A 10,000-nucleotide genomic window follows, 5' to 3' on the forward strand; every position below is an offset into this window, starting at 1 on the left:
TGGCCCTGATGGTGTACCTGGCCGTGTGCTGAGTGCTTGTGCTGTGGAACTTGCGGGTGTCTTCGCTCTCAACAGAACTACACACTGCATAACCCACCTCAATAATTTCCAAGTGCTTTAAAAGACTAGTTCTTTCTCACTTGAAATCCTGCCTGCCTGCTACGCTGGACCCACACCAGTTTGCTTATCGTTGCAACAGATCCACCGAGGACGCTATCTCAACAGCACTACACACTGCACTAACCCACCTCGCTTGGAAGCATAAGGAAGCATAAAGTAATCTAAATCTCCCTGGTAGGCGGCTGCGTTGACCTTGGACCTCAGAAAATAAAGTGGACCCACACCAGCAGATGACATGGGACACCAAACCGCCACTGACTGTGGAAACTTTACAGGGTAGCTCGAACAATGTGGATTCTGTGCCTCTCCTCTCTTCCTCCAGATTCTGGGACCTTGATTTCTATAGGAAATGGTCCTTGGTCTTCCAGGACCAAGATGGCATCGCGATCACACTGCGAGGCTCAGCGTCTTACCGGTTTTAGTGATGTTATACTTCTGTACTTAGCTATCTCCAGTTTTCTTGCGCAAATAACTCTTGCGAACTACAGTTACGACAGACAGACACTTTTGGAAATTAACATTCACTGCACAAACACCGGATTCAGCATCGGTTGGACTTTAACCAGCTTCAAAACAACACCCCTCCCCCATCTTGGACTTTCCGATCATCTTTCTTTGTTCCTGCTTCCCAAATACACTCCAGTCATGCAGAGGATTAAGCCTTCAACCAGAACTGTAAAGTTCTGGATGGATGGGGCTGACTCCTTCCTTCAGCAACAGTTCCAGCACACCGACTGGAGTGAGTATGCTGCCCGAGCCTGCACAGGCTCACACATCCACTTGGACACCTACACTAACTCTGTCCTGAAATGCATCAACAAGCGCTCAGGGTACAAGCGTCCTCTGTACCGCCCACTGGAGTCCCTGGCAATATGAAGAGACTAATAGCCATAGCCAAGCACTGCTACAAACGACGGATTGAGGAGCACTTTACCTCCTCTGACCCTCGGCGTATGTGGCAGGGAATACACACCCTGACTGACTATAAACCAACTAGCTTTGTTCCATCTACCAACAGTGCTTCACTCCCTGATGAGCTGAACAACTTCTACGCTCGTTTCGACCAGATGATATTGATATCTTCAATAAACGATCCTCCACCGACGACAACCCACTTGTACTTTCCAATTCGGACGTCAGTCACATGCTGAGCAGAGTGAATGCACAGAAGGCAGCTTGCCCTGATGGTGTACCTGGCCGTGTGCTAAGAGCTTGTGCTGTGGAACTTGCGGGTGTCTTCGCTCACATCTTTAATGTTTCGCTTGCCCAGGCAGCTGTACCATCTATCTTTAAGTCAGCCATTATTGTGCCTGTGCCTAAGCATTCTACTGCTTCAGACTTTAATGACTTTCGACCTGTAGCACTCACCCCAATAATTTCCAAGTGCTTTAAAAGACTAGTTCTTTCTCACTTGAAATCCTGCCTGCCTGCTACGCTGGACCCACACCAGTTTGCTTATCGTTGCAACAGATCCACCGAGGACGCTATCTCAACAGCACTACACACTGCACTAACCCACCTCGCTTGGAAGCATAAAGTAATCTAAATCTCCCTGGTAGGCGGCTGCGTTGACCTTGGACCTCAGAAAATACAGTGGACCCACACCAGCAGATGACATGGGACCCCAAACCGCCACTGACTGTGGAAACTTTACAGGGTACCTCGAGCAATGTGGATTCCGTGCCTCTCCTCTCTTCCTCCAGATTCTGGGACCTTGATTTCTATAGGAAATGGTCCTTGGTCTCCCAGGACCAAGATGGCATCGCGATCACACTGCGAGGCTCAGCGTCTTACCAGTTTTAGTGATGTTATACTTCTGTACTTAGCTATCTCCAGTTTTCTTGCGCAAATAACTCTTGCGAACTACAGCTACAAGAGACAGACTCTTTTGGAAATTAACATTCACTGCACAAACACCGGATTCACGCAATCTTTGACTGTCTGTCTTATTCCTCTCTTCTCCTCAAAGAATTCTTTGAGCGTCAATCTTCCTTCCTGGTGATACTTAATCATTAATTTTAAGTTTGCCATAATAATTAACATTCCCTAATCAGAAGCCCTGGATGAACAGAGAGGTTCGCACTCTGCTCAAAGCCAGAGATGCTGCCTTCAGATCAGGACGCCGGGAAGCATACAGCTTGGTCAGAGCTAACCTGAGGAGAGGAATAGCTATAGCCAAGCACTGCTACAAACGCCGGTCCTGATTCACAAAAAAAACAAAAGCAGATGCACATAAATGGAAAAACCTAATGCGTACAAAAGAAGGGCAAAAAACAAGACTGGTGGTCTGAGATTTCTTACCATGGCATCCCTCAGCATAGAAGCGCTCAGGGTACGAGCGTCCTTTGTACCGCCCACTGGATTTCCTGGCAATATGAAGAGACTAATAGCTATATCCAAGCACTGCTACAAACGCCGGATTGAGGAGCACTTTACCTCCTCTGACCCTCGGCGTATGTGGTAGAGAATACACACCCTGACTGACTATAAACCAACTAGCTTTGTTCCATGTACCAACAGTGCTTCACTCCCTGATGAGCTGAACAACTTTTACACTCGTTTCGACCAGATGATATTGATATCTTCAATAAACGATCCTCCACCGACGACAACCCACTTGTACTTTCCACTTCGGACGTCAGTCGCATGCTGAGCAGAGTGAATGCACGGAAGGCAGCTGGCCCTGATGGTGTACCTGGCCGTGTGCTAAGAGCTTGTGCTGTGGAACTTGCGGGTGTCTTCGCTCTCAACAGCACTACACACTGCACTAACCCACCCCGCTTGGAAGCATAAGGAAGCATAAAGTAATCTAAATCTCCCTGGTAGGCGGCTGCGTTGACCTTGGACCTCAGAAAATACAGTGGACCCACACCAGCAGATGACATGGTACCCCAAACCGCCACTTACTGTGGAAACTTTACAGGGTACCTCGAGCAATGTGGATTCCGTGCCTCTCCTCTCTTCCTCCAGATTCTGGGACCTTGATATCCATAGGAAATGGTCCTTGGTCTCCCAGGACCAAGATGGCGTCACGATCACACTGCGAGGCTCAGCGTCTTACCGGTTTTAGTGATGTTATACTTCTGTACTTAGCTATCTCCAGTTTTCTTGCGCAAATAACTCTTGCGAACTACAGTTACGACAGACAGACACTTTTGGAAATTAACATTCACTGCACAAACACCGGATTCAGCATTGGTTCGACTTTAACCAGCTTCAAAACAACACCCCACCCCCATCTTGGACTTTCCAATCATCTTTCTTTGTTCCTGCTTCCCAAATACACTCCAGTCATGCAGAGGATTAAGCCTTCAACCAGAACTGTAAAGTTCTGGATGGATGGGGCTGACTCCTTCCTTCAGCAACAGTTCCAGCACACCGACTGGAGTGAGTATGCTGCCCGAGCCTCCACAGGCTCACACATCCACTTGGACACCTACACTAACTCTGTCCTGAAACACATCAACAACTGTGTGGACTGACTTTGACTGTCTGTCTTATTCCTCTCTTCTCCTCAAAGAATTCTTTGAGCATCGATCTTTCTTCCTGGTGATACTTAATCATTAAATTTAAGTTTGCCATAACAATTAACATTCCCTATTCAAATGCCCTGGATAAACAGAGAGGTTCGCACATTGCTCAAAGCCAGAGATGCTGCCTTCAGATCAGGACGCCGGGAAGCATACAGCTTGGCCAGAGCTAACCTGAGGAGAGGAATAGCTATAGCCAAGCACTGCTACAAACGCCGGTCCTGATTTACAGAAAAAAGAAAAGCAGATGCACATAAATGGAGAAACCTAATGCATACAAAAGAAGGGCAAAAAACAAGACTGGTGGTCCGAGATTTCTTGGCATGGCATCCCTCAGCATAGAAGCGCTCAGGGTACAAGCGTCCTTTGTACCGCCCACTGGAGTTCCTGGCAATATGAAGAGACTAACAGCTATAGCCAAGCACTGCTACAAACTCTGGATTGAGGAGCACTTTACCTCCTCTGACCCTCGGCGTATGTGGCAGGGAATACACACCCTGACTGACACTGACACACCCATCTCAGTTACCTCCATCGTGTATATTTGTAATATTGTACTATAGTGAGAAAGGTTTATTCTATTTTATTTCACTCAGCATGTAGCCAGATAGGCTATTTACTTTGGTGCAGTTTATTATATAAAGTTTATGCACTTTATTAACAAGTTTTCCAGTGTCTGCAGTCATCTTTCTCTAAAACTCACACAAAGACATTATTTGAACTATAATTCCAAAACACCTCAAGTCTGCCTCCTTTGTACTAATTTTGGATTGTTTTCTCACTGATGATTTGTCAAAATAGCTAAAGTTCAGATTTTAAGTAAATTTGCCTTTTGAAAAACTGCCTCCTTTGTACTAATGTAGGATTGTTTTCACAGTGCAAAAAGTGGCATATTGATTAGTCAAAATAGCTCTGATATGTTGTAACCTTAAAAAACATTTTTTCTTGTTTTAAGTCAAAATATCTCACCCCATTGGCAAAGTGTTTTTCTTGACAAGTAAATATGACTCAAATTAAACTTAAATACTATTTTTGAGCAATTTTTACTTAACTGATTTTTTTATTTATATTTCTCAAGGTTTTTGTAGGTTTCACATCAAATAATACTGCATTAGATCAACAAATATAAACTAAAAAGCTTAAATAATTCTTTATTGTGTGTATTCTAAATAAACAAGTATTATTTCATTATATTTTTGAAAGATTATAATAATAATTATCAGCAGCTGAGAAAACTGCCAAAGTACCAAAATATTTTTTATTTGTTGAGACTGTTGCCCTAAACTAAACTCCTGAAAGTCTGTGCCTGCTGTGACTCTCAGAGCTTTGTCAGTCAACACAGTTCACACTATCACCCATCCCCCCGTTTTAGCACCTAGTAGTGGCTTAATGTACATAACAAAAGGTGGCCTAATGGGTTGCAAATTACCCCAGCACTGCCATTTGGCAGCCTCTGGTAGAAAAAGGGGGTATATGAAAATCCTGATAGTTCTAGTGTTGACATTCTGACTGGTGTTCGCTCAGAAGCTTTTAAATTTTTCGCTTCCACCTTAAGTAATGCAGCAGTAACATTAGCTAACTTGAAAATTTGAAAGTAAGGCGTTCGGACAAGAGTTTCAGAAGGACAGGCTGGCTCACTGTGGTTACGTGTTTGTCGGTTTACTGGCATTATAAATATATCAAAGATAGTTGGAAACTTTGTGAAAGGACGTTTGTGTTGCCTTATCAAAGTAGCCAACACTTTAAAAATGTTAATGTCTATGGATGTTGGGCATGTTAAAAGTATTAAAAACATTACAAAACACTTCAACGAATGATAAATATATACGCCATCCCAATCCCAATATATTTGCCTGTAATGGAATATATTGGAATCGGGACGTTCCGGGAGCCACCTGGTGGATTGATGCAAAAGTGCGGGTAAAAGGCCCAAACTTTGAGGATTTTTAGCTCTCACCACGTGTGCCCAGGACCCGACCCCGGGCTCTGCAAAGTAAATCGTCTAGGGGGCGCCGCGCGCTAGGCCGATAAGGTCCACCAAGCGGCGTATCATATATGTGGATTGGGATGGTGTGGTACTACGAAGAGGTAAGCAACTGCTATTTTGTCCACTAAATGGCTTTTCGGAACTAAGACCCCACCACCACCTGTTAGGTCTAAATGGAATTGTGGACCCATTTGTGGCCACATACTTATATATGTTAAGATAGGATAAATCTCCTTCAAAATTATATTGAACAAAAAAATCTGAATTAAAAAAGGGCTTTTTTCAGCAGTAAATTCAGTGGTGGTTGAAGTGAGGGGTATATATATATATATGTTTGTGTGCGCTTTTAAACGTATTTATGTTTATATAAATATTATGTTTGTATAATGTTTATACAAAATCTCATAAACATTGTTCAGAACATTAAACACTGGAATTGTTTCCGTTATTTGGTAAGTTAAGGCTTTATGTTGTTTCAGCAATAACGCCATACACCAGTTGGTGGCAGTAAAGCATCATGATTCACGAAATACACAAACTTAACGTGTTAACACGTTCATAACGCGTCAATACCTTAACGTGTTAACACGAAATTATACGCTACGTGTCAACACGGAGAATCCAACACGTTTAGAGCATAATTTAAAACAAATGAAAAAAAAACAGAGGAATTCAAGTTTATAAAGTGTATTGGACTAAAAACAATAAGCTTGTAGCCTACTTAGTGTATACTCAAATACCTACATGCAAAATTGAGCCATGCTTTGGTACTGCGTTCTTATAATGTTTTTTGTGAATTGACTACACTCGGCTCAGAGTCACAGTCAGAAAACAGCGTTGGCCCACAGCAGGCTCAGTGTCACTTTTCTGAGTGTTCTTCGTCAGTAGTCATGGGAGTCCAGGTGTATGGAATGTCGTTGGTCTCTAAGCGTATTGGATTTGACCATGTTTTTTATGAGATTTTGTATTAACATTATACATATATAAATACGTTTAAAAGCACACACACACACACACACATATATATATATATATAAACCCCTCACTTCAACCACCACTGAACTGCTGAAAAAGCCCTTTTTTAATTCAGAATTTTTTGTTCAATTTCATTTTGAAGGAGATTTATCCTCTCTTAATTTATATATAGAAGTAGATACACATAATTAAATAAAACATGAGTAACTTAATGTATCGTTAAACATACAATACGTTTACAGAAAGAGGAGGATCTGGAAAGTTAATTTCACCATGGGTTTGTATTGACACTGTATTGTTTAGCAGTATGCTATTAAAAGAATGCACATAATTTATCAATGTCAAATCTCAGTATGTGTCACACACATAGTGTGAGAGAATAGTGATGTTTGTTTGATATACAATTATGAAAAGCTTTAGAGCATGTTATGAATGAAGTTATATAATAATATGCATGTTTACAAATTTTAAGGTACTAAACACCAGAGGTTTTTTATTGTGAAAAATTAACTTCCAGTTGCTATGGGGATCAGCTTACTAATATTGCTGTCTTCACACTGCTCACGTAGGGCTCAACGTAGCCATAGGTCAGTGCTTCGCTCACTATGTTATGAATAATTCAGATGAAACGTAGGGACTACGTTCACAAAGGATTTATGTTTCGTGTCAGCTACAGTGTGTGATGTAAATCCTATCATGAATATGTAAGGATTAGTTAAATGCTGTTTTAACTACAGTAACTGAAAAATATCACTGGTGAACAAGACAAAATACATATTCAATTATAACTGATATCACAACAAAAATATAGAATTAGAAACAGTACATAAAAACCCAAACAAAGTGTAGTGTAGCGAAACTGGTGGACTCTCTCTTTGTCTGTGTGTAGATGGATATAATCTCGGTGTGGGGACTAAAACTTGTTTACAGACTCACATTTTTAGTTATACAAATACACGCATTTTTGTGTGTGTACGATTGTTTACATGTGTAAGGAAGAGACGTTATAAAAAATAACTAAATACTCTATAAAGGACTTAAATCCAGGATAATAAGTCTGAATTAATGAAGACACGGCCCCTGTGCATAACTCGTGCGGGAGTTTAAATATCATTTGATTAGAATACAACACTTTTCATGTGTTTAATGAATATATTTTTTGTTAAATATTGGTTTTAATCATAACATAAATGTGTCGCTTTGTCAGTTAGCAAAGTTACATCAGCCAGTAATGTTAAGCTACAGCCCGGTCTCACACCTACTCGTGATATAGTAATCTGCAATTCGTGACATATCGCATATTTTCAGCATGAATTGCAGTCTCCTATATATGTGACTATATCACAAGTAGGTGTGAGACCAGGTTGTAAGCTATCACTACCTCGGGATGTAAAGGTCTTCCATGTGTCTTAGCAAATTACAAATAATTAAAATAAATGTTTTACAGTTACTGAAAGACATCTACGAAGAAATGTACTGCTTAAATATAATATATAACACTTGTGTCAAATATATTGCAATTGGGATGGTTAAAGTAAAGACTTATACATTTTGGGAAAACATTTTATATAGTTAAAAAAAATACATGTTTCCATACAGCCCAAGTCCCTCTGATCCTTTTTCTGTAATTAGAAGTGTAAAATTCTACTGTCAAAAACCCATATATTTTTTTGACTGGAATATATTGGAAGTTGGATTATCAGATCTTGGCTTAGGAGTGAAATATCTTCAAAGTAAGACCAGTTTCGTCTAAGTCTGAGTGTCATCAACTCAGGGTGTGAGTTTGGAGATGATTGGAGGACATAAATTTTTTCACTTAAAAACAACTCATAGGGGGACCCCTTTTAGTTTTTTTGAGTGAAAATATTTATTCTCTCCAATCTTCTCCAAACTCACACGCTGAGTAAGATAGACCCAGACAAAGATAGACCCGTTTGTAAAAACCTCTTATGTTGTTCTGAAGCTGAGATCTGATAATCCTACTTCCAATATATTCAAGTCAAAAAAAATATATGGATTTTGGACAGTAGAATTTTACAACTCCAAAGACAGATATGAGATCAGGGAGTCATGGGATATATGGCTAAATGTATTTTTAGACATTACAATTATGTTTTCCTAAAACGTGCTCTGATGACAATATGTAGTGATGGGACACCATCCCACTTTGAACATATTTGACACAATATATATGGTAATTGAACAAGCATCCCACTTACAATATATTTGAAGCCATAAGGATGTATGGTAATTGGACAACCATCTCATTTCCAATATATTTGACACCATCAGGATATAGGGGAATTGGACAACTATCCCACTTCCAATATATTTGACACCATCAGGATGTATGGGAATTGGACAACCATCCCACTTCCAATATATTTGACACCATCAGAATATATTGCAATTGGACAACCATCCCACTTCCAATATATTAGACACCATCAGGATAACCATCCCACTTCCAATATATTTGACACCATCAGAATATATTGCAATTGGACAACCATCCCACTTCCAATATATTAGACACCATCAGGACAACCATCCCACTTCCAATATATTTGACACCATCAGAATATATTGCAATTGGACAACCATCCCTCTTCCAATATATTTGACACCATCAGGATGTATGGGAATTGGACAACCATCCCACTTCCAATATATTTGACACCATCAGAATATATTGCAATTGGACAACCATCCCACTTCCAATATATTAGACACCATCAGGACAACCATCCCACTTCCAATATATTTGACACCATCAGAATATATTGCAATTGGACAACCATCCCTCTTCCAATATATTTGACACCATCAGAATATATTGCAATTGGACAACCATCCCACTTCCAATATATTAGACACCATCAGGACAACCATCCCACTTCCAATATATTTGACACCATCAGAATATATTGCCATTGGACAACCATCCCTCTTCCAATGTATTTGACACCATCAGAATATATTACAATTGGACAACCATCCCACTTCCAATATATTTGACAGCAATTGGACAACCATCCCACTTCCAATATATTCGGAGGCCGGAAATACCCCATCCCAAACCCAATATAATATACATGTGTTGGGACATTCCATGTGCCACCTGGTGGACTGATGAAAAATTGCGGATAAAAGGCCCAAACTTTGATTATTCATATCTCTTTCCACGTGAGGAGTAGAGACTCAGCGAGGGCGCGGAACTTCGTGGCGTGTTCCCCTGAGCGCACTGGACCCGCTCTCGGGCTCGGCAAAAATCATTTAACGGGCGCCGCGCGCTAGCGCTCTGGTCCCGTCCGATGGCAATATACCATATGTGGATTGGGATGTTGAGTGGCTTTCTTAAGTTAAGGCTTTATGTTGTTTCAGCAAT

Source organism: Hoplias malabaricus, chromosome 16 (assembly GCF_029633855.1).
Source record: "Hoplias malabaricus isolate fHopMal1 chromosome 16, fHopMal1.hap1, whole genome shotgun sequence".
Taxonomy (NCBI): domain Eukaryota; kingdom Metazoa; phylum Chordata; class Actinopteri; order Characiformes; family Erythrinidae; genus Hoplias; species Hoplias malabaricus.